The sequence below is a fragment of the Bactrocera dorsalis genome, chromosome 1 (assembly GCF_023373825.1).
Source record: "Bactrocera dorsalis isolate Fly_Bdor chromosome 1, ASM2337382v1, whole genome shotgun sequence".
NCBI lineage: Eukaryota > Metazoa > Arthropoda > Insecta > Diptera > Tephritidae > Bactrocera > Bactrocera dorsalis.
Window position 1 is genome coordinate 4,361,391 of NC_064303.1, and position 27,854 is coordinate 4,389,244.

Sequence of the window (27,854 nt, forward strand, 5' to 3'; positions counted from 1 at the left end):
TAGTCGCGTTTTTTCTCGGAGTTTGGCGAAAATATTTAGTAGATCTCAATCTGTGCTCTATAAGGTACAATTTTGAAGAAACCATGTATGTATGAACTTAGGCTTCGTTTGTTTACGAGGTAGTTCCATTTGATAATAATACGAGTAGCTACTTAATACAGCCAAAGCCTACGCTAAGTAACAAATGAGAATTCTTACCACAAAAATCTCTATTTAGTTTCGAATTACAGAGAAATCACCTACGACGATAATTTTGAAAACTAATGCGAACGTTAATGACCTTTTCAAATATGATTTATGTCTAAGCATATGCATTTAATTAAATGTTTATAAACACAGGAAAATTTATGAATTTATATATATTTACATACAATTCTAGAAAATATAAATATAAACATTATATCAATGTGCCGTAAACGAATTCGCCGGCTACTCGTCGCTTATCAGTTGAGGTGAGTTAGAGGTCAACTAATTATGCATTTACGGGTGCTAGATAGGGTTTTGGTACCGTGTGGTTGGTTGAAGCGAGTTTATGGGTTAGTCTGTCTGGTGTTGCGGAATTGACAGAATATTGTTCGCAACTTTTAGAAATTATTATTAAATTTAAATGCATCAAAATGGATGTTAATTATTGTAAAAATAAAGAGCATTTCATTTAATTATAAGTGAGAGAGGAAGAGTAAAATCGCAATGGAATTTGTTTATAAATATTCAATTCACATATGTATACATATAATGTGTCTTAGAACTGGGCGGAACTAATAAAGTAGCGATCACTATATTGGAATTCACCAAATTTGGTTTTCAATTAGTCGATTGTGACATTCGCTATGTGACTTGTGGCGCCGTCCTGTTGAAAGCACATATTTTCCAAGTCCACATCATCCAATTTGGACCAAAAATATTCGATTATCAAAGCACAGTAGCAATTGCCATTCACAGTACGTGCCGGTCCATAAACCATACCTAATGGTAATTTTTTCGGGTTGCAATGGTGACTCATGGATTACGTGGTGGTTTGCTGCCTTACCAATACCGCATATTTTGCTCATTGACGTACCCATTCAGCCAGAAATAAGCCTTAACGCTGAAAATGATTTTTCGAATGAATGAATGATGAAAATCCGGATAATTTTCAAGTTGTTGCTCAGCCAATTTATGAACATATGACGATTTTAATATCAAGCGGCTTCAGTTCTTCCGTCAGTTTTATCTTGTAAGGATGTAGGTCTAGATCTTTTCGCAAAATTCGCCACAATGACATTACAGACATTACTTGAGAACGACATGTGAGAAACTGATTTGGGTCTTCATCAACTGATGCGCAGCAATGATCGGCAGCAACGTTCTCCACACTACGGGAACAATTTGTAATGTGCCTTTGGATTCAAATTTTTTCATTAAGTGCTCAAAGGTTGATCTGACAAGATGATTATGACGACCATAAATTGGACGTAGCGCTCTTAAAGTTGAGGCCTCTGACTCCGAATTTTGGTAGTAAATTTTAATAATTTCGACTCGTTGTTGGATCGTATATCTTTCCTCGATGAAGTGACAAACCTTACTGAAGAGAAATGCCAAAAGAGCGGGAAAAATATGGTGTCGTTTACTGCCACTCAGGCAGAGATATTATTTTTGTGATCACTAGTCGTACCTTCAGAGCTTATTAAGGAATGCTTAACCTCGTTAATAATGAGAACGAGTAAATTCGTGATAATACTACTTAGTATAGGTGACAAGCACAGCGAAATCTGCAGAGCTCACAAGGTAAGATATTCTAGCTCCGCTATCAGTAGAATGGGAATGAGAATCGCAAGATGCCTTTCATCTATGAAACTAGCCTCTCCCTAGTTGTGGGGGCCATTGCCGTTGCGGCGTGAATAGTAGGTCAATTGAAAAGATACACGGCGTACCACCGCAAAATATACTTTTTTTGCAAACTTCGTTTTTTTTTTCAACATAGTTCCCTTCAAGGGTAATACACTGATTATAGCGACACTCCAACTTTTCGATACAAGCTCTTTGTACGATTTGTCTTTTGCTTCAAAAAGGGGTCGGTTTCGGCGATCAGCTCTTTATTCGACAAAAATGTCTCCCCATCGAGCATAGTTTTGAGATCTAAGAACAGGAAATAGTCGCTGGGAGCTAGATCTGAAAACTATGTTAGATGCGGAAGCAATTCGAAACCCAATTCATAAATTTTCGTTACCGTTTTTACTGACTTGTGGTACGGTGCATTGTCTTGGTGAAACAGCACTTTCTTTTTCTTTTAATGTGTCCGTTTTTTGACTGATTACATCCTTAAAACACTGCACCGAATCCTCAGCTCGTTGTTTTTGGTCAAAAGTGAGCTGAGGTGGCACAGAGCTTTCTCATTCCCAAATTTTCGTGAATGATATGATTTATACGTTCAGTTGATATATTAAGAGTGTCTACTATCTCGAACCATTTCACTTTGCGGTCATGCAAAATTATTTTGTGGACTTGGTATGTCCTCGGTGACCGCTTTTCCATGGTTGATTTATATGGTGTAGAGTCCAGATAATAATGATCAATCGAAACTTTGGCTTCAACAGTATTTTTTCCCTCCAAAAATTCCAATGTTTTATCAAAACCCGAAATTCTTTTTTACCGATTTTTCCACAATAAAAAAAGTTGCTTTACTCAATATGACATAGTTCACAAACTAATGATCCGACAACGGTTAAATTTATACACGCAGCTTTTTAACGTTAGAATGGATTTAATTCTAGTAGCGCCACCTATGTGTCAGGCCGGAGAAGCTTCAGTTCACCTGTTATGGTATATTAAAGCCTCTAATATAATATATACAAATGTTCAGTATTTTTACATCAATTAAAATATTTGGCTACTTCGTCCGTACGCTGAACCCAACAGTAGCACATTTGTTGAAATTATTATTATTATTTTTTTTTTGGAAAATTGCTAATAAAGCTGCTGTACGCTCGCACATCAAAAGTAAATTTACTATCGATATAATAGTTTTTTCTAATTTAATAAATTTAAATTGCCAATTTCATATTATTTCAAACCTTAGTACAGTTTCCAAAAGCCGTCAGAGCAACATTTTTTTCCACCTGCACTATTTACATATACATATACAACACATGGATACACACATGCAAGAGCTTGTGCTGTGATTAATTTTTTTTTGCGAGAACCCACACCCATCATTGCGTTTCTAATGGATATTTCTAAAATTTTTTAACAATTATTTCATAATTTATACCGCTGCGAAAAAACTGGACCGAGTGGTGGCCTTTGACATGCACTATCACACAAACACGCACACACACACGGCGCATACAACGAAAGACAACTCGATTGAAATGTAATTTCTATTTTATTTGTATATTTTATGGCGCACTTTTTTTATTATTTTTTATAGAAAATATATTTATTTTTTTCATAACGATTTTGTTGACGCTTGTGCTTTGTGCCAGTTCGTTTGGTTTTCGGCTTGCACCGACCCACCTACATGCCGCTTTCCTGCCCGAATTTACGCGCCTAACCCACACTCGTTGGGTATTTTTTGCCGGCCTTGTTGTTTTCGTGGCGTTTTGGGTTTGATACCCGAAAAATAGAAAGAAATTGTAGCGCACTGTGCGCGCTGCCTTTTAGATCCCCGCACAAAAAGGAGGAAAAATACAATGTAAAACAAAGTTTATTTGGGACCATGGTAACGGCCACAAAACAAAAATTAGAGGAATAAGCTGAATTTTATTTTATATAAAAATCCTTGAAAAACGCAGCAACAAAAACAAGTTAGTGAAATTGCGAATTACAAAAACGAGGGGATGGCGAGCGGCGTAAAAAGGGATGCAGGAAGTTGACGGGTAGCCAACAAATGCTCGGAAGTATGTATGCACTTGTATGGGTGTGTGTAGGCGGGGGGGCGTTTGCGTGTATTTAGGTTTGGACTTATATATCCCAGAGTACGTATCTGTTTGTATTTCTGAGGGCCACGTTTTTTGTACACCGAGCCCCCTGCGAACAGCGGCGGCTGGTTAGACCCGTCAAAGGTATGCTCGACCAAGTCGGCGGACACCCTGTGGGGTAGGGCAGTGCGATAAACTAGTAGCAGCGTTTGGCAAGGCAGGAAGGTGCATGGGAGTACACTCAAGTTGGCGACGCTGTGAAGGTTTGCAGCGCTACGGTCAGCTCGGAGATGGCGGAATGTCGGTTATCCGGACGCTATCTTCACAGACATTTGTTCGCTTTACTTTCTACTTTTTCGCATGTTTTTCGCTTTTTTCCTGATGCTCATAATAATTTCCATAAAAATGTGCAAAGGCGCGCCAAAGCAACGAGCCAAGTGTGCAAACTAGAAAGGGAGCAGCAGCACCAGTTAGTTGGAAAGGGGTGGAGGGTGGTAAAAAAGGGTCTCAGCAGATATCATTCGCTTTTATCGGCGAGCAAATATGTGCGCTGGAGTGTAGAGGGAGCAGGCACGGTGCTACAAAGGAAATAAGAGGCGTGAGTTGCTTTTTTGTATTTTTTTGGCGGGTATAACTGTATATGAGTGCCTTGGAAGGAATTTCGACGCCAATGTAGACCACGAGCATGAATAGACGGCTGTGTGCTGGGCAACGCGTTGCGGCGGGGATGAGTGTGGCGGGTATGAAAAAGGCAGCGCCACTTTGGCATGAGCTCAGACAGTCATTGGGATATGTAACTGTCTGTTATCTCAAAAAGGATGCCAAGCAGTCGCTGGTGTGAGTAACTTTGCTGGTGGGTGGGTGTGCGGAAAGAAAAAGGATTCGAAAATTTGTTTGTTACCGTTCCGTTTTCATTTAATTTTTTTAATAATATTTTTTTTTGTATTTTTGCTTTATATCTTTTGCCCGACACCATGGCTGATCCAAAAAAAGGTTGCTTGTGTGAAATACTTGTACCTTGCCAGTAAAGATGCTTTGCTTTGTTGGAGGAATGGAGTCGGGCTCTTACCTCGCTAAGCAACGGGCGTTCACGCGTGGCCGTGGAGTGCAGGGTTCTGAAGCAGACTCGTATTTTGCAGAATTGTGGAAGGAAAATAATTAAAAAAGCATAGCAAACGGTGGTGGAGTGCGTCACAAAATTGAAATTCATTAGAATTCGAGATTAGCAGCGTGCCGGCCGTAAATTGTGTTGGGTACTGAAGACATCGAATGCATGAGTTGTGTTAAAAGAAAAAATTTTAACTGTTGCAGCGAAGCCATAATTTCTTCACAGGTACATTGCTTGAAGCGTATCAGGGCATAAAAGGATCATTTGCTTGAGCTTATTTGGTCGGTTCGCCAGTCATATGGCATCTACACGCTATAGTTGTCCGATCTGAATCATTTCTTCAGGAATTGTAGAGATACTTTGAGCAATGATTTGTGCAGAATTTCGTGAAGACATCTTTTCAAATGAAAAAGGGGTTTCCATATATTATTCCAAATAGTCAGTTTGTATGGCAGTTATATGCTATAGTAGTTATTGGGAAGAAAAGAACGCGCTCAAAGTCTTAGATCGATATCTCAGAAATTGAAGAAATATGTAGTTCGAATATATGTATGCTGACCGTCATGCCTAAATCGACTCATGTGTAATTTGTCATCCTTATCAATTATATATATGTATATATATATATTTATTAGGGTCTTCGGTGTTTCCTCTTGGTATACTTCGTAGCAAACTTAATATTAGGGCATTGAGTCGGCCACACACCATTATTGCACCAGTTAATATCAATTCCAGTCAAAATGCCTGGTTCGTAGAAATTACGACAAACTTGCCTTGTAGTCTTGAGAAAGGTGAATACACAAGTAATGAATGTCTAGATGTTTCTATCTCATCATTCTCAATGTAACTTGACAAGTTCCGTCCTTCAAAATTTTCAGCGTCACAGCGTGAATGTCAATAGGATAGCGCACAGTTAGAAATGGGGGACTCAATTGAGAGTATGTTATTCAAAAGACTTCTTACTTAACGCCTTGCCCCAGATATATTTTGCAACCCCACCTGTCCTTGTTGTTGGCCAATGCTTGTTAAGCTCGCGCAAGTTCAATAGATGCAGCGCCAAAACGGAAGAGGACATTCTGAAATGATTTGAATATGGATGATCTTTCTTGCTCATTGGCTTTACAATTTCAGGGATTTTGCTGTGGCTTAGTATCCACCCAGGTCTATGAGGTCAAACACTTCTTGACTAGCTTTGAGCGCATAGTCAGAGATTGGACTAACGAATCACACTATTGTGAGAGTTCGATCCAGATCTCTGCTTCCTGACATCCGAAGCATTTTGATCTGTTCACATTCAGACTATCTGAAGAAATGCTTTTTTGGTGGGCGAAAAAGATCCCTAACTAGATATGATTCATTAAGGTCTTATCAAGGTGTGTTGAAATTCATAATACTCAGTACTTAATAACGTAAATTGGCTCGAGATCGACCCCAAAACCTTCGACTTAAATCGACTAGCTGGACTTGAGAGCGAGTACCGTTAAATAAGCACTTGTAAACACTCACAAAGTCTAAATACTCACATGTGTAATTCAGCAACCATACAATTAGCTTTCGACACCAAATGAAGTTGCATGCACCATAGTTAGGTATACTTTTCCATACTCATACCCACACCGATACGACTCACCTGCCTATCGCATAAAACTACTTAAACGTTGCCGTCGTTGCTGCCGCCGCTAATTGAAATGGCCGCAAATAACAATGGTTGCAGCATTACATTGTGAGAAAAAATGTACTTGCCACACGACGCCGCTGCATGCAGAGGAAGAGTAACAAAATAGCTGCACAAAAAGCAAGTGTGGTAGTAGTCGTGTAGCTGACTGTTGAACGATAAAAAACTGCAGAACTTTGCAGAGCAATCAAACTAAAAGCCACAACCAGCGCCAGTGCGTCAAAAGCGAGGGGCGGAGCGTACTCGCGTATGCGGGCTGAAAAACTTTCAATTATACATACATACAGACATATATATGTGCGTATGTGTGCGGTGCTGTCAGTTAGAATGCAATTTAACTGCAATAAAGTCGTGCCACTGAGACGTCGTGCATGAGCCGCGGTAAGTCAAGTCAAGAATGAGCTTGGCTTTGGCGGTAGAGATAACAAGACGAAAATGTCATAACGTAAGGAACTAATGCTGATGTTAATGTTAATGTTAATGTTAATGTTAATGTTAATGTTAATGTTAATGTTAATGTTAATGTTAATGTTAATGTTAATGTTAATGTTAATGTTAATGTTAATGTTAATGTTAATGTTAATGTTAATGTTAATGTTAATGTTAATGTTAATGTTAATGTTAATGTTAATGTTAATGTTAATGTTAATGTTAATGTTAATGTTAATGTTAATGTTAATGTTAATGTTAATGTTAATGTTAATGTTAATGTTAATGTTAATGTTAATGTTAATGTGCTTTGCTGAGCAAGCGAAACTGGTTAGGCGATTTCTCGTTGGTCAAAAAGATCTTGCAATTGCATGGTTGCTTCTATGTGACCATCACTTGCCGAGCTTTTCTGGTGCCTAACCATCCGGTAGCAAACCACATGAAGCTATCGTGGAGATCCGCTGTGGCCAGGTACCCAAACCAGTCTAAACATGAAGTAACTCGATGGCAGAAGTTCCTACCCGTTTGTGGCGTTCACCTGCCGAGCTTACCTTACTACCTTGTAGCGAACCTCATGAAGATAGTGGAGTTTTTACCCCTTCCCATTTTGAGGCTAGTTAAACTGAACCATGCGCTTGCACAGTTGCTTGTATGTTAGCATTGCCGCGCTTATCTGAAAAGCAACCATCCACTAACGAACCATAACAATCTAGGTAAGCTCACACTCCTTCCTATTCTGCGGCGGGTAAGAGTGAAGTTCTTGAGCTCATCAGTCTTGCAGTTTCCTGCAATTCCACTTTGATCTGCCATTTAAACCAACGTAATCAAGGTAACTCGATGTCAGAAGAAGTCGGGACATATCTTCAATAGCGTACGTTCAGAGAACTGAAGATTGCTATCATCGCTTTATTCTGAAAATGGAAAGTTTCCACTCTAAAAGTGGCTGCGATGTGGAGCAATAGTGCTACCTTAACGGCAGCTGGTTTTGCTTGGAAGACGCTAAAATGCTTATTAAGCCTGAACCTAACTCCCGACTGTTTTCTGACATTAAAGATTCCTTCCACCATAATTTGACTAAAATGTTATTGAATTCTACACACTGGGCGGCTTACGATTACGGAAAACAAAGTATTGGCGTATTCTTTCTAGCTTAAAGTTCACTTTCCTTTTACCTTGCCCAAGTAGACAGTTTCCCAAGCTGGGCTTTCTTTTATTATGCGAATGAAATTAAATCAGTGACAATAATTGTCACATCCATGTTAGAGACGGTCCACGCTTTCCAATTACTTTTCCAATAAGCAAACGCAAACAGATAAATAATAAAAGGCTGGTTATCCCTTTTGAAGCATGTTATGTCCGAGGTGGCGCACATCTTCATTAATTTCCAAGCCGATGGAATTTAGACAGCGGATACCAAAAGTTCGGAGAGTAGCGAGTAAACAAGTCGGTAACCAAAACGTGGGCATGAGCGTTGGTTGTTGTAGCAGATAAAAGCAAAACGCCGAACGTGGTACGCTCACACACACACACACTTATTTATACAACTGCTCGTTAAGGGGTTAAACAGTTTTTCCATGCTACATTCTCGCAACTCTGTGCGCTTTTGAGCCAAATTAAAAGTTTGCTGTTAGACAATCCAACACTCCGCGTGGGTGTGAGCCTGATGGGCTAGGACGGCACGCTTGTCATGCCGTCTTTCAGTCGTTGGTGCTGTTGGGTTGATAGTCAGAAAGGCGCTGCTGAACAAACCCAACCAATCCAACCAACTACCAGCACTACCTTGGCACTAATGCTTATGCGCTACATTGTCAGCTCCCCGGCGCGGGTGTTTGTGTTTGCGTTGGGGTCTAACCCTCCACACAATGTGTCCATGGGTAACTGGCAAAAAGGACAAAGGTTTTATTTCTTAGCATTTTTTCCCATTTTCGCAACTATGTATTTTTCTCATTATTATAACGGTCGGGCTTGTGTGCCAAAAGGAGTGAAAATGAGTGCAGATGGTGGGTGGACACAAATTGGGGGAGTAGCATTGAGGAAAAGGTACAATTTTGTTACCTCCACTTCGCGTACTGCTTGCCTTCGCTATCGCTAGCTTGCGCACCGAGTACTTAGTCTGGTGCTTCCAACGAACTTTTTTTATCCCATTTCTCTGCATTCTATAATGGGGTACCATTTACTTTGGCCAGCCAAACCGTTTTATGCACAGTTGTTTTTTACTTTTTAATGGACATTGCCAAAGATAACTAGAATATCCACCTTCTTCCACCGCACGAAGCTTAGCCGGCGCGCGTGGGTAGCGAGCGGAGCAAAGCCAAGTACAATTGCTGCCGTCGATTGAAGGGTCTGCTGTTGCGAACGTTCTTATAACGGTAGCAGCAGCAGCTTGACGGCTGCCAGCGGGGGAAAGGAAAGTGCTGGGGGAAATCATTCTGATGTCAGGATATTGCAGGCAGCTAGTCAGCGTTTGGCATGCAACCATAAGCGGGGCAGCTCCCCTGGCAGGCAACGGAAGTGGCAGTAAAAAATTCAGCAATTTTTCCACAAACGACAGAGAAGTAAAAATCGCAAAAGCGAAGGAAGCTTAGAAGGAAAGCAAGATGCAGAACATTAAAATTCGGAGTAATTTTACATTACAAAATTACAACAACAAGGCATTAAGCTTACGACGGGAGGCAGAGGGAGGTGTAGTAGAAGTGCGGAAAATTAAAGACAGCCGGCTTCGAAGACATTTTGACATAATGCATGGGGTGTATGCCTTAGAGTGTAAGACGGTGCTTGCATACCTTTATGCGCCGAAAATAAGTCATAAAGCAGAGCAGTAAAATTTTCTGCGAAACAATTAGTAGCTCGGAAACTGACGGTTCAGATTGTGTGGGTATGCTTTAGCTGGAAGAGTAGAAGACCGTGTGCAGCTAAGCCCTAATACCCTTTCCGTGGAAAGCGTCCACGATTCAGCACATACAAAAATCGTAAATTTACGCCCCCAACTCACAACTTTTGCCGGTTTTATAGCAATTTCTCGTATTTCTCTTGTTGTTTACGCTTCCATTTGGCACCGCTACTCGGTCCCTTTTCTCTTTTCACTTTCTTGCTGTGATTTCTCATTAATTTTTGTCTGTTATGTGCTTCTTTTGCCGGGGTATTAGCCAAATGGCAGTTCCATTGCAAATTTTTAGCTGCCTACTTCCCTTTGTTCCCTCATTTTGTTTGCGTCGTTCTTGTGTTGCAGTGTTGTTGTACATAGATCAGCAGTCCTTTGGTTATATCATAATTATTATTATTTTCGTGCTTTAGTGCGAATTGTAATTTTAGTGTCTGAACCTTCATCAGTCATTATTGTTGCAATTGGATTGCCAGCCCGGAAAAACTGTATTGTGAAGGGAGGGGAAAATTGTTGAAAAGGATCCGAATGGTTTAGTTGGAAATAAAATGAGCAAATGCTTAAGTGGTTATTATTTTGGAAAAATCGATAATTTCAAATCGATTATATGGAAACGATAATCAATTAGTTAAAAATGGTAATTGGAGATTATAATTGATCATTGGAAATTATAATCGATAACACGATTTAAAAATCGATTGTTAAAAAATTTTAATCGATTATTTTAAAATGGTAATAGATTAATTGGAAACTTTAATTGATTCTTTGGAAGTGATAATCGATAATACGTTTTGCAAATCGATTGTTAAGAAATGTTAACCACATATTTGATTTTGACTGTCGAAAATGAGCAAATGAGCAAATGCATGGATAAGGGTTTATTTTATTTCATGAAAATCGATTATTTGGAAATGTTTATCGATAATTTTAAAATGATTATTGATTTTTTGGAAAGGCAATCGGTTATCTGAAAACAATAATCGCTTATTTGGGAGTGATAATCCACAAATCGATTAATTGGAAATGATGATGAGAATTTTATTTTTATTTTCGATTCCACACGTAAAAATCGAATTTAAGATAAAACAATCTGGCAAAATTCGGTTAAATATTATTGTTGAAAACAAATTGATTCGATAAAAATTGGTTAACATACGATTATTCATTTTTTGAATAATAAAATAATTCAATAAAAACCGGTTAAGAATGGATTATTATCGAATTTTAATAAAATCTAATTCTGTAAGAAATTGTTTGGTTTCTTTTATTTTACAAGAGTTATGAAATTATTTGATTTAGTTACATTTGTAACCATATATGACAAAATAGTGTCTAAAGATTTTTTTACTTCCAGATATTATAATAACATAAACTTGCTATAATATTATATGAGCTTCTACACACAATTTTCTGGGGCACACATACTATATAATTTTTTTAAATATTTTTTCCGAATTGAAGCACTCAACTGCGAGGAATAATTTGAATAAAAAGCGTTGTGTGAAGCATATCTGTTTGATTTTTTTAATTTTCTTTAACAAAAAACTGCTCCAAATCATAAAAATGGCGCACACAGACTTAAGTGAGGTATATCCGCCAGCATTTGGTAACACTCAGTAATCCATTATGAATCAACAGACAACGAAATCGATGCAAATAATAATAAAATGTTCATATTAATCCGCTTCAAAAAGTAAAATATGTTTATATTGATCATCTATTTATATTTATTTGTATATATATACTTCTTTTCTATATATTTATTTATATATATTTATGTATGTAGATACTGATAGTATATTAATGGATTAAAAAACTTCGAAACTGCTTAAATATATACCACATGTCCACAAATGCACTTTGCCACTCAAGTTTATATGTGCATCGGTAAAACAAGTCATAAAATTCCCAAAAAACATAATGTTGATTTTGAAAAATCTTACTAAAATTATAAGTAAACAATTTCAATGTGTGTCTACCCTAAGGAGATGCTAAAGACTTAAGAATAACTAGATATTTTCTATGAGTAGTACTCAGCAGTGCTACTGCTATGGCTTCAATTTCCAAGTTTTGCAATTATCACACTTCAAATTCATATTTCTGTGAAGTTTAGGTTCATTTTAACTGTAGTATTGCATTTATTTTGCATCTACAAAAGTCATGACTGACAAAAGTCAACTAGAATTCGAAGGGAGCCGGTTACATACATATACTTTCTTAAAAAGGGACCAACATATATTCTTCAGTCTTACGGCGACAACTCATAACCAGTGGAGACCATTCTCTCAAATTGATTATGAAAGTAAATTTTAGTTGGCAAATCATTTGTCGCCTACATCCTAGCGCCATGTTAGCAAAAAAGAATAATTAATAAACTCTCATTTATAATATTATAGTATCAAGGATCGATATTTATAATACAAGGTGCGTTCCAAAGTAAACAGGCGCCATCTATACGTCGACTAGTGCATTAGAATTTGCAATTATTATCGATTGTCCAGTGAGAATTCCATGATATTTCATTTATTGGAAGTAAAGTTATTGCGTTTTGAGTGTCAGTATGTTTGTGTTATCGGTGCGAAAATGAGCTTCGAACAAAGAGTCAACAGTAAATTTTGTTTTAAAATTGGTAAAACTTTTACCGAAACGTTTCAATTGATGACAAAAAGTTATGGCGATAATTGCCTATCCCGTAGCAGAGTGCACGAGTGGTTTCAACGTTTTCCAAGTGGTCTTGTGGACATAAATGACGATCAACATGTGGGCCAATCAAAATCCGTGATCACCGGAAATTCCAACGAAACTATGCGTGGATTCATCAAAAATCAGCCGAAATTCATGGAAATGGAACTGAATATCTCCAAAACATCGATTTATCGCATTTTGTCCGAACATTTGGGTCCAATCCTTTCATCTCTCCGTAGAGCTCACCAAAATGTGACTTTTTGGGTTATCTCAATGGCCTGTGGATATTATTCTCATTCCAATATCGACCATTTTGTTGAAGACAGTTGCGAGCCAGACCAGCCTTTTGCACTAATTGTAAATGTTGTTGACAACAAAATGACAAACCAAACTGAGTATAAATCAAGTAACAGCTGTCAAAAATATTAACTCTGAAAAAATAGATATTGTCTCGGTGAAGACAAGATGTCTGAAACCCACTTTTAATAAGCCTTACGTATCAAGCTATAATTCGAATTTGTCGCCCGCTCTTTTCAAGATCTCGTGATTAAAATAATCCTGGATAAAAATCGAAGAAAAACTCATAAAAATAATTCGAAAGGAAGAAAAATCTTAAAGAAATTTCTTTACAACAAAATAGTGTATGAAGACAGCTATACTAAATTAGACGCTTATTCCAGAGAACGTAAATAATATACTATATACTACATAATGTTAGAACAGATGTAGCTTATAGTCACAATTAATGTACATACATATATATGAATATAACGGTATCTAACCAAATTTTAATGCCACAACCAGAACAGCTGACTCATTTCGCCGTCTGAGCACAACATAAGTACACATACATGAGTACACATACATAAGTACGCATACCTGCAAACAAATCACACACACGCGGCACATAACTGTAAAAAAGTCGACGTCGAAAATGCATACATATATACATAAAAATAAATAATGAGCAATAAAATGCAAAGAACGCGTGACAAAGCCAACAGCAAAACAACCAAAAAATTCGCGAAGAATCGGTCAAACCTGTTACGCCGCCGAAACAGCTGATTGAAGATTGACAAAACTGAAAATAATAAAAAACAAAACCAATCTGAAATATGCAAGCGTGTGAAGGCGTAGATATATGTGTGTATGTGCGAAAACAAGCAGGCAACCCACATAAAAGCACACATAATACAAAAAGAGGCAATAAACCCAACAACAACAAGGGCATTACAAAAAACAAATTGAAAACTAAAAAATATGAACACAAGTAAATTTGCTTCTTCGGGTGACGCGCACGAATTTCACGCTTTATTTAGTTGTTTTTGAATGCCAGCGCGCAGCAACACCAACAACAACAGCGCGTAGCGGCGGCAGCAGATAATAAACACAACAAGGTAATATAAAACAAAGTAGCAGCTAAAAAATACAAAAAATAACGGTTAAATACTTGCAACGCGCTAATAAAAAGCATAAAAATCCTGCGCAACAATGACATCAGCGCGTGGCATGGCGCAAATATAAAATAATAATAACACAAAACGCTGAGCAGAGAGTCAAAGAGAAGACATTACAAAAAAAGACAAAAAAAAAAAAAGAAAATTCCATAAACAAATAACAACGAACTGCTGAAGTTTGTTTACGTGCCGCGCGCCGGCGACTTTTCATGCAACACGCCGAATGTCGTCGCAACTGCCGAGCAATGCCACCAACGCTTGTGTGTTGTTGCTTGGCACATCGTGCACTTTGCGCGCCAACTTGGTCGTACGCACAAGACGATGGCTGGCGCGGCGTAACGGACGCAAGAAACGTAAACTAGGCGCTTCGCCAACGTGTCGTAGTGCAAGGACGATGTTGTGCGGACACTTCTTGCCGAACACGACGACGACAAGTTGAGAGCACGGCGCTCGTCAACGAAGTCGTCGCCACTTGTGAGCGCTTTGCTCACTTACGGAGCGAGCGCGCGTTTGCATATGCACATAAGTGCGCGTGTGTGTGTGTGCAGTGTCGGTTGTGCGTGTGCGCTCAGTGGGCGTTTGCGCCCTACGCGCCTCGTGGTTTGTGAATGGAGTCGTAAAAGTGTCGTGCATATGCTTGTAGCTTGCTATTTTCCTACTTCACACGCTGTTTCGTAAATTCTGTGGGAGTTTTGTGTTTGTTTTATCTTTTTGAAACAAAAAAATATTTCTTTTAAGTCTTTTATACTTTTATTTTTTATGTGTATTTTGTTGTTGCTTTTTTTGGAGGTTATTTCTTGAATGTTTTTGTTGTCTGCACGTTTGTACTTTTACGTGTGCGTTGTTTTGCAATATTTCAGCTGAAAAGTAGGCAAAGAAATTTCTTATGTGTGTGTAATACATATAAAAATTAATACTTATGAATGCGAAGAACTTAAGCTGAAACTAGAAAGAGTTCAGGTTAGTATTTAACCATATCTGAAATTTTAATGAACTATATATACATATATATATAATCATTAATTATCGCTTTTCTTTTAATTCACTCAAAAATTAAATACAGAGCTTAATACAGAGATAGTGCTTTGAACTGCGAAGCTTGAAGATAGTTAAGACAAGTTCTAGATAGTGTTGGCTACCGTCGTTATTTATGTTCATCTGATTTGCATGTGCTGGCAACCACAGTCCGGCAGTTCTTACAAGAACATAAAAATGCATGGGAGTATTTCCACGAAGCTCCTTGATATGATCTTGGGGATCCTGCATGTATTTCAGGCCTTCCATCTCGCAGTGATCCGAATGTTAATTTTTTCGAAAATTTCAGTAAGAGTATAACATTTGTCCTGCACTTGTTTGGTAGCCAGATATCATCAGCTATTTCGTTTCCCGGAATTCCTTTTTGGTCTGGAACCCAGTATATATTTAGTCACTTTCTGGCAAGCACTAAATCTACTGCCGCTTTGATTTTAAAGACATTCTCTAAAATGCGATGTGCGTTATTGCCTTGATTGCCACCTGGACAACAACGTATATATTTACGCTTTTTATTTTGTCTTTTGCGTTGATAGCTATCTCAGACGCTTTCCTGACTGCAATGACTTCCACTTGGAAGATAGATGAGATCTACTTCCGACCAATAGTCTGTATAAATGTTCCGCGGTCGCATACTCCTGCATCATCCAACCCCTGGGCCATCAAAGCAGTGTGGAATTTGGTTGGTCCGTCACCAGGTCTGACTACCGCCGTGTAGCACCAATACATGGGTCCAGATGATAGGCGCCATGTAAACCTCAATAGCTTCTTACATACATATACCCACCACTGGTTTTTCCCATTCTCTTCTCTACTCAAAACTACTCCCAAGTACTAGGTATGCACCTTAATTGTTGAGATTCCGGGTCCCATGTCTGGATTTCGTACATTTTAAAGGTTTCCAAATCCGTCTTATCGGCATTTACTTTTACGTTGACCGATATCGCCCGTTGGTGTATGATACTTAGAGCGTCATTATTCCTGTTACTGATTTTGCCTAAGAACTTCTCCATCACCAGTCACTATTTCGTCTGTATAGGCTATCAGTTTGGCTAATTTCCTTCAGACTTTTTTGCCGAAGCTCATTTGCTACAAGTGATCGTAGGCGTCATGACAATACACCCGCTTAGAAATTCCTTTTTGCGTTAATATTATATGACCACACTGGTTTCACTCCATTCCCCGTTAATTTGCCAAAAAGTCTTGCTGAAAAATATTTTTTTATTCAAGATTATAAAACAAATATTTCAGATTTGGAGATTAACTTCGAAAAAAAGGAAAAATTTTGGGAGGAAATAAACCACCAAAAAATGAGTATGTTCCAACGCCCAAAAAAAGGTAGATTGTGCCTTGTAGTCTTCTTATAAAATATATTATAAAAGCTTTGAATTCGAACCAACAACAGAGCATACCGTTGTATGAAGACAGTTTCTAAAAAAAATTTTGGTCGAAAATGTGGCCTCAAGGTCAACAAATGCTTCGGTTAAAGATTAACACGAAAGGTCATAATATCAACATAGCACAATTTCAACTGCTCAAAATCATTACTTACAACTCAAAGAATATATATATTTGCTTTGCTACTATTAACTCGCATCCACTGCTTTCTGAACACGGTTAAAGCATTTTGGCAACTGTAGCCATATGCCGAAGTGGTGTTAACCGAAAAAAAGTAGTTAAAATGTTCCTTTCAAATAAAATATAAAAGAAAACATAAAAGACTTTCATTGAAGGGAGTGGGATAACTCCATATTCGCATGAAATTGCCAAAAAGTGGCGAAAAATTGTAAACAAAGCAGTTAAAATAGCAACAGTGTGTGTTGCAACGTTGGAGGATACCTGAGCGTTATGAATAGGATAGAATGGCACCGCGTATATTTGGCTGTATGCGCCACGCGTTCGCATTTGCCTGCCTTTGGATGGATATGTGAAGTGGTTTTCGAGGTGCGATTAAGTGCTCTTGCAGAGACAATGAAAGACGCACGAACAAAGCGCGACTGCCGAAAAATAAATCATTTTCGGTGTTAAGTGAGGTTTTATACAAAATTCTTTCAATGGCTGGGTAGGGAAGCACTACAGTGAGAAATTGAAGAAGACTAAAAATTAATTTCATAAGAAATGGTTGCTTTTTAAGAAGTTTTTTGATTAAATTACGTTTTATTTTTTTTATAGAAAAATTTAGTTCAAATAAATATAATTAACTAAAAATAATTTTTTTTGAAAGTTCTTGGGATCATACTCGTAGTATATAAAAATAGCCGAATTATTAAAAAATATATTCCATAAATGTATATGCGTTTATGAGGTAACAGCTACACAAACCATACTCCCATCACATAACATCACGTCAAAATATACTAACAACAATAATAATATCAAAACTGCTGTCACTTCACAAACCACCCTCTTCCTTATGGCTCAGCACTAAGTTGCTACCAATTCAACAGGTGGCCAATCTGCGCGCCATTTATGGCCAAGATACTAGTGGAGGCTACATATGGATACATATATATTTGTATATCTGCATAAATAAATCGCGTACAGCACACACGCACAAAGTTTGTTAGAAACACTTACAAGTTGTTAGTTTGGCGCTTGTTGTTGTTGCTGTTATACGAGCCATGTTGCATGCCACTGATTTGCGTGCGAAACATCGCTCGTCGCTGACGACTGTAGAATACTCAGCGAGTTGCATAGCAAGAGCAGGGAATGTGGTATTTTCAAAACTAATCGATGTCATAATGAATTTCAAAGCAGCTTTTTATTATTTTATTATTATGAATGAATTTCCGAACATTTTATGAGGTTGGGAATTAATTATTATTTTTTATTCAAACACAAATTAAATCATTTAGTGATTGAGGTGTTTTTATCAACCATTTTTTTTCTCAAATACAAAATAAAATTCTTTTTATTCAAAATTTATTTTTTTTAAAGACAACATTTTTTCAGGACCACTAAAATTTTTTGTGCCACTAAATTTTTTCTAGATATTCTAAATTTTTTCTAAATACGATACAATTTTTTTTTAATTTTTCTAGCAACATTAAAATATTTTGTAACCTACAAATTTAAAAATGTATTTTTACCAATAATTAACTCTTTTGATAAAATTTTTTAATAAAAATTAAGTTAAATATATTTTTTTTTTAATAAATTCTACTTTTTCATATGAACAATTTTTCAAAAATTTTTTTGAAATATTTTCAAAAAAAATATAAATAATTTTTCTTAATAAACTACACCTAAAAATAGTAAATTTGTTTAACTTAAAATGGTATTAATTTAAGTTTTCTTTTAATTACCTTTATAAGCTATATTATTCCTTGTTCCATACAAAAAATTTAAATATAATTTTATTTCAAAACTCTCATTTATTTAATAAGAAAAAATAATGATAAGCTTATTAAAAATTGTTCTTTACTTACCCTTTTTAGCATTATTTGAGAAAAATTATACTAAAATTTAAGCTAAAATTATTCTTTTTTAATAAAAAAATTAAAAAAAAAAATAAATTTTTTCTTAACATCATTTTCATAAAAAAATATAAATGTTTTTTAATTAAAATAAAAATAATAATACAACTTTTGGTTACCTTAAAATATTATTTATAAAATTTTTAAAGTTTAGTTTAAATGCGACTTTTCAATAAATTTGTATGTAGATAATAAAAATGAATAAAATAAAAAATAAATTTTGAAAGAGATCTTATTTTTCTTGTTTAAATTTTTTAAAACTTCATTAAAAAAAATATTATGCAATAAAAATCGTTATTACATATTAAAATTTCAATTAAAATTTATTTATTTTATAAAAAGATAAAGATTTTTTAATAAAAGATTTTAGAAAATGAAGTTACTGGCAATGTTTAAAGAAGTTATTATATAATAACATATCTAAGCAAACAATTTTGTTTTCCGTCTTCAAATAAAAACAAAGAAATAAAATTTTTGAGAGAATCCTGATGATATTTAATTGAAATTTAATATAGAATCTCATAGAATTTTCATGAATATTTTTTTTTTGAATTTTTCTTCAATGACTTTTATTAAAAAACATTTAATATTGTACTAAAATTACCTAATAGAATACTTATCTGCCTAAAAGTACTGTTCAGCCTAAATATATGCAAAGGAATTCCCCGCAGAACTTCAAATAACTGAAACAGCACTCAATAGTCCTCTCAACACCACTACACTCATAAAGAACAAAACCACCAACACTCGTAACACCACTTTGAACCTACCTATAAATGTCGTTGTCCTTGCCGACGGCGGCTTCCAACTTCGTCGGCTTCGTTTTACCAGTTTTTGCTTTCATATTACTTTTACTCTAGAATTTTGTTGCTCCTTTTATTTAACACTTTTTTATTTCCATTTTATTTGTAAACTTTTTGCCTCATTTCTGCCTCATATGCTAAGTAGACAGACAGATTCTCTTTTGTTTTCCAAATTTCCTTGCATTTCCTCGCACTTGCATATCGTATTTTCGTCGTCGCTGCTATTGTTTCTGCTTCGCTTCGAATTTCTTTTATTGTCTCGTAATTTTATTTCATTTTTCACTTTTATGCCGTAGATCACGTCAAGGACGTTCGGTTTTTAGCTTTTATTTTTGGAAAATGTCCGCAGTGCGCATGCGCGTAGTATTTTATTTTATTTCTGTTTCTGTGTTCCTTCGTGCGTGTGCTGGTCGCCGTTTTCGCTTCGCTTGTAGATGTGCACAGCAGCGCCGCTTTTATTTTTTTCGTCTTGATGCTGTTATTTATTTATGTTTTTACGGTTGCTCTCTCTCTTGTTCGATTGAGGTGTCTTGTGCTCAATTCTTGTTGTTGTTATGTTTTTTTTATTATTGTTACTTTTTGATTTTTCCATTTTTTTGTTGAAGTCGCTCTCACGTTTGTTTGAAATTGTTTCGATTTGATTGTTTTGGTTATAATGATATGAAGGTGGCCGTATATGTATATTTACATATATGCATAAGTAGGTGAAAAGTGTTGATGTGTTGTTGTATAAATGTGCTTATAATTATATATGCTTGATTTTAAAAGGAAAAAAATATTAAAAGTACATAGACACATTAAATTTACCATATAGTGAACATATGGTGATTCCGAATCGCTTTAAGAATTTACACATTATGCTTTCTTTACTCAACTTCATGCGAAAATAATTCCGTAGAGTATTTGTTATGTATATGGTTCTTCTTTATCGTCAAATATATTTAAGGAATATCCTCCGGCAGACGGGATTGGGCGAACATGCTCGGGATTTAATTCTATTTTTCGTTTTCTTTTTGTTTTTTGAAAATTGTAACTTATCTGAGATAAAATATTAAAGATCAAATTTAAGGCTTCCCATAAACGTAGCTAATATATATTATAATATTCTATGCTCAGAACACCCTCGAATGTGCATTGCCATACTATACACATATTTTTGGAAAATATTAGAAAACACTTGATTTATAAGAGTAATATAGTCTTTCAAACTATTATTTCTAACAACCAGGTTCAAGCTTCCTCCCGATTAAAAATTGTCTACAAGTCATAGAGGTCACGGTTTTAGGTGATTATAGTCAAACAAAAAATTCTAATTTGGGTTCAAAAAAGTGTATTCCACACAACTGAGGGTCTCTCTTGGGGCTCTACCAATATCGCAACTTTCAAAAACCAAAAAATATTTAACCAAAAATGCATTTATTTAGACCATAAAACCATAGAAGAGAAATTTGAGCGTTGAGTTGAAATATGGAGATGTTTTAAGACCCCAGGCTATTTAGATTAAAGTTTTAATGAATTTCTGGCAATGTATAAATAATTATATGTACCTCCAGTATTTTCAAGCACTGTTTCTTTAATTTTTTCGATGTTATCGTTGTTAACAACGGTGAATGGAAAATTCGCAAGTTACACACAATTTTAACAGACCACGGTTTTCTTGTAATCGAGGTAAAGATTGCCGGACAAGCGCTAATTGACGTAAGGAGAACACGTTTCACACGAATATAAGAAGTAGGTTGTACTAATCTAGTAAACCTATTTTACCGATTCGATTTAGTAGGTTTAAAAGAACTAGTCCGGCTCAAATTTGATCTTACTGAAAATTCGTATCAGAAACAGACGGGAAAAATATCTCGATATTCCAGTCCTCTTCTGAGTAGTTTAAAAGGTTCTTAAGGTATGGGACATAGAATTCGTTATTACTTACTTTTAGGGTAGTTTATATACATAACATGTACATAGATATATATATTACTTCAAATTAGTTTTTCGTAAACAAGTTCGAGCTGTCTACTCTGTTGCCGGGGATCATTATCATTATCGAACTGCCAATAAGATAAAAAAACGCAAAAAATTTCCCAAATAAAAATCTCGAAAGTTCAGCGTCTATTTGAACTTCAAAGAAATTTCTAGTGCGCACTCACTTGATATTAAGAAATATATGAAAAGCGTGAATTCAAAGATGAAATCTTAGTAATTACTTTTAATTTGAGTAAATGTAGAAGACAATCCTTTGATATGCAAATGGGCGTGTAAATATGCGCGCCAACCAAGCAACCCCGTTACTTTGACCTCTAAGAAAATTAAGAAAACTAACTGCGGCCACTATTGCAACATATCCAATAAATATACTATACATATGATATCTTCATATACTCACAATGCCGCTTTGGCTGATGGGCCAAGTGAGTGCGGTCACTATTTGTCAAGCACTTGAACATATCCTTTTACTAATTTATACGCCATTGACAGCATACCTATTTACCATATATACCTATGCGACTACACACACACATACACAAGCTTTTAATTGTACTACATATATATTGCTTAAGCATGTGTGTGTGTGTGCAACTTAATGTTGTTGCACCTTACCTCCACTACAGATGTGTCACATGGTTTCGATGAGCGCTTCATTGGGATAGTCGTCTACAGTTACCGTTATATACATATAAAAATACATATGTGTGCACGCACGAAGGGAGTCATTTTAAAATGACAGTGTACAGTTTTCTTAGATCCACACACACATACATTCCAAGCACTACATGCTCATACACACATATATGTATGTGTCTGTGGGTGTGCGCTTCGGAGGAAAATTGCATTTGAAGAAAGTGCACATAAGAAAACAAAATATTCTTGCTTTGCTCTCCTTATCTCCTTAGCTTGTCTTTCCTTTTCTTGCTGCTCGGCCAAGCTCTGCTCCGGATCTGTGGTGGCAAATGCTGCTTCGTTTAATTGCTGTTCGGCTGGTAGGAATCTTGCTGGAAACATTAGCAATATGGTCATTACTGCTTGTGAGCGAATATGTATGAAGAGTTGTATTTGCTTTTCTGAGTATGTGCATGACTTAAATGTTGGGATTTTACTTCAACATAGTGAAGACATACAGTGTGACGATCAGCTTTTCCGAATATAATATCTTTTTTTCATATTTTCTAGTTTAGTTTCCTAACGTGGCAAGTTTCAGACTCCCAAGATTTGTTAATGCGTGAAAGTGGTCTGGACTTTTGTTGAGGACATGCTTTGAAAAGAGAGGACATTCGGTTTTTTTATCCATTAGATTTTCATACCTTTTTTAGCTTAGAAATGTTTAAAGTATGTATAAAGATTTCATTTCCGGGTGAAAAATAGTTGCTCTATTTTGTTCCATATTTTATTTATAGCCATATGACTACGAACTGCAGCAATTTCACTAGAACTAGGATAGAATTTCAGGTACATTACAGTTTGCTACCAGTCTATCAAAAAGACTACCAGAAAGGCTACCAAAAAGGTACCAGAAAGACTACCCTCAAAACAATTTACAGCTAATTGTCTAAAGGCACAAATCCTAACTCAGAGGTGATAATTTTCCATGGTGAAGACAGATTACACTGTGGAACATTTTTGGGATTATTGTCTGGGGGGTGAGAAATTCCAAGTCAAGGTGATGGTACTAGGTCAGTATAGTAAAAACCTCAGAGGGTTTGGCGTTCGTATGTGTCAGTGTCAGATAAGGAAAAAATTTAAAAGGTCATAAAAAAAAAACTGTTTTACTATACTGACCTAGTACCATCACCCTGACTTGGGATTTTTGACCCCCCAGATTAGCTGTTGTACTGTGTTATAGAACAGCTACTGAATTCGAGAAAAACAAAATTCGTTTATTCCCGAAACCCTACATTATTTGTTTTCATATCTTTTGACTTCAAAAATCTCTATAAATTTGTAGATCTGTGGAACTCAGTGTTGGCCAAATTGATATTTTTAACACTATTCTCTAAGCAAACCGAACCGAAGATGTTAGTTTAGTTACCTATTTTCAGAGAATGTAAGTTGTTATAGTAATCGGTGAACCAAGTCAAGATACTTAAGAGACACTTGGAAAAAAATTGTAAGCCCTAGAAAACAGAGAAAAAAAGGCGATTTCACGATACCCAGATGTTGATTTATGGCTGTCAAAAATCTGTCAATTTGGGAATTGTTATATGACATTTCTCGGTTCACATAGTATGAGGGATTTGTGGGCTAAGTGAATCGCTTAAAATGAGTGTGTGAGTAGTGAGCCTTTTGACGGAGGCTTCAGAGCTCAGTCGTAAGGTTGGGCAAGAAGATTTCTGTAAGGATATTTCTACCAAACTCAGCTTTGGGCTACTGGATCTCTATAGTGTGTTCAGACAGAAGTGGCTGAAATTAAGACAACAGTAAATGTATTGCTCCGAAGTGCAGCCCCTTTCCTTTAGATAAGCAGCTACTGTGAAATTGTAAGATCCTTGTCATATAAAGTGGCTTGTAGGAAGAACCCCTGCCACTACTACTGTTCGGCTTTAGAAAGGTTCTTCTTATAGCAACACTAATTTTGACTATGAGCTTAAAATTAGTCAAGAAATATTTGTCCTCACTATCTATAACCTGAGGGTACTTCATCAGAGTTATTCGAGGGTCTATGGCTGAATCACTAGGAACTGTCAAGCCGATGGGCTAGCGAGAGGAGCACCATTTTCGGAGCGATTTCTAAACACAGGATCAGTGGAGCTCGCTAGAACTAAGCAGGAGTCGGTCGATTACTAGCTGCTGTGTAATAGCAAACATCTTTTGAACTAGAGGAGAATATTGGAAGATCTCCTAGGAATACTACTACTTGCTATTACCAAGTCTCTTGTAGTAGTTGTAGGAGCTCCTATTTGAGTTGAGCTTATTGAAAAAAAACGTCAATTTGTGTGGAAGATGTCGACTTTTTGCCACAATGAGATCGAAACATTTCGGAATTCATACTTTCGACCAGGGAAGATAGCCACCTCAACAAGTATGTGGTAGATTCAAACCTCTTTGTGCGATTTTTTCTGATCAATATAAAAAAGTTTTAGTTATTATAACGGTTAACCGTTGAGGCCGTCCAAGTGAGATCCCTGTTGGTCCCTGTGACAGGATCGAACTCTTTTAACCTTTAATCTAACTTAAACTATATGTCCTTTCTACAGCAACAAAAAAAAAATTCTAAAAAAATTATTATTTTTGAGAGAACTTGTAGCCTTCTAACTACGAGAAATGAATATAATAATTTCTTCATATATTGTATAGTATTTACGGAGATACACGGGACTCGACACTTTTAGATACTCAATTGAAGTCGCTCCCTTCCTTTACTGCATAGTTAAGCACATATATTTAAATATCTAAAGATTTCGCCTTCGATGTGTCAATTGACTATTAAACCCAGAGCTAACATCTTCGAAAATATTTTACCCACTTTGTCACACTGTCACTCCATTCCATCCTTGCTGACCAACACTAGCCTAAGACGAAATTTTAATGCAATTTTCTTGCATAGCCTTTTGCTTATTTACATTTTTCGACAGAAACCGAAATAACAAGACTTGAGAGAATCACTATGCCTTCGCTTAGCCGAATGGACGGCGCAGTATGAGGGGTAGAACGCACGGCTAAAACACAAACTGCAGGAGAGGAGCAGGAAGTTGCCGAAGAAAATCATTTTCATTTAATTGTGAATACATTTTTGCTTGTGTGCATAGATGTGTGTTCGTATGAATGCGTGCATGCGAGTGTGTGCCTGTGTGTGCGTTTTGAATAGAAGAAGAAATTTGCTATTCATCTTTTGGCATAACTAAGGCAAACACACACCCACACGAGCTGTTAGCTAAATTTGTTGGTATGAATGGAAGGAAAGACGTTTATGTTTGTGACTGGTTTTGTATGCATGTGATGGTAGATGTATGTATGTGTGTGCATGTCTTACAAGAAACTGACCAAGCAAATTAAAGTTTCCAACCGAAAATTCTCTACCGATCACTCAAACTCGAAGCGGCAAACGAAAGTGGGCGGTGGGGGTGGCATCAAATCGAAAAGTAACCGCACAAAATACATACATACACACTTTCATGCCATTGTACATACAAATTCTTAAGTCTGTGTATGGATTTGGAAAACAGAGTAACTGCTCCACCTTCGCCTCTGGGCCTACTTCTGCAACCTTCACGGCAAATACAAAATGTTAACGCACATTTATACATGAATGCATACGTATGTGTGAGTGTGTAGCATGAATTGTGCGTTACATCTCATTTTGGGGCGCCTGTGCGTGTGGCGATGACATGGCGTATGAGTAACCCCATTGTGGGTATGCAGCCGCTGCTCATACCCTGACTAAGCGCTACACATTCGATAATCAAGCTGCACACACACACGCACAACTTTAATTTGCTTGTTTGCATATGTGTGTGCTTGGCATTTATGTGTTGGTGAGACAAAATTCAGACACATCTCAAGAAGCCACATTAAAGATGCCGCCTGTGCCTTGACATTTTACAACAACAAGCAAACTAAAACAAATATCTTACAACAAATATATTTCATTCTTTACCGACATACATCTCGTTGTGTAAAAATTACTTTAGTATGGCAGCACTACACATACAATTGCAGGTTATATGTTTGTTGGTGTGAGTTTAAGGTGAAGTTGTTGACGGAAAATATGGAATGGCCTGCAAAAAGTGTTTTAATACCCATTAAGGGTTGCAGCTAATGGCACTGAGTGGTCACTACAATTAGTGGCGCTGCGTAAGGCAGGGTGTTGCAGCATTTGAAGTTTCGAATTTTGGAGTTTGAGTTTCTTGGAAATTTGTCTTCATTTATTGTATATAATTCGTGTATGAAATATATGCTAACTAAATTTTGTGTCTGTGGGTGTGTGCTTGGCAGGGTTGCATTAAAAATTTAAAGGCAGTTTTATGGAAGTACATAAATATATAGGTTTGTATATATTTTGTAAGTTCGTTGTTGTTGTAAGGCTAATCACAACTGCAGCATACTTAGTAAGAGGGAGTATTTTTACAAAGGAATATATAAATGTATAAATTAATAATGAGCACTGAAGCCTGTTTTACTCAGCTCGAGCTGTTCAGAGGTCTGTCTCTTTTACGTATTCTCTAATTATGAGTATATAGGGGTACTTTAAGAGATAGTTTTCCAAAAAAGAAGAAACTACGTTAAAAGTATCACAAATATCTGATCTCTTGAATACAAAAGTTGATTTTAATCGGCTAGTTTGTATGACAGCTATATGTTATATTGATCCGATCTCAGCAATATGATCGGAAATTATAGCAAAGCCTTGGACAATAATATATGCCACATTTTGTGAAGAAATGTTATAATATTAAAAAGTTTTCCCGGAAAAGACTTGATTTTGATGGGCCAGCTTTACTGTAGCTATGGTATATTCAACTTGTATAGTAATCCGATATGAACAATGAGTCGGCAGGTTGTTTCATTTATTTAGGTAATAATCCTTTAATATTTCGTGAAGATATTCCGCAAATTAATAAGTTCTCCAAGCAAGCACATGATTTCGAACGTTCAGTTTGCATGGCAACTACATACTACAGTATGCCGATCTGAAAAAGTTGCATGAAGATTGCACTGCTTGCTTAGATTTTTGAAATTTCATGAAGATCTACATATTTTTGAATAAATAAGTTTTCCATACAAGAACTTGATTTTGACTGAACTACGGCACTAGTTTGCGTATATACAGACTTACAGACGGATATCGACTCAGCTAGTCTCGCTGATCATTTGTATATACATTTTTGAAGATCTCCGACGTTAAGTTATTCTATAATTGTATCGGGATTAGAAAACAAAACGAAATACAAATCATCACAAATCGCTCTATAGTGTATTTAAACCAATTTTCGAAAACTTTTGCCATTTGATTTAAGTATCTCCAAAATATGCGTTTTGAACGCATTTACGCCTCTTCTTCGAAAAAAATTGACTGTTTTAGTTTATCTTTTACATACGGAAATAAAAGGAAGTCAACCGATCAGGACTACTTCGATGGATGACTCCTAAAACTGATATCTTGAATAATCAAAAATGCCGTAATGAAGAGAGATCCATCTTCGGCGGTTGGTTTTCCTGATTTCTTCAAAGACAAGTGGCAAACAAAGTGCTGAATAAGACTGTATTTTTATACTCATTGTTCGTTTTGAAATTTTAGTTCTCCTTTGATTTCGTAGCCAATCTCCAAGAGAACCTCCGAAAAAAGTATCTGGCGGTGAAGAAGACTTTTGCCCTTAAAACTATTTTAAAATCAAAAACCAAAACTATTACAATAGTTGAATACAGGTAGTGAGCGGAATATTAGTAAAAATTTTGTTTCTACGTTAAATGGCTGCTTCC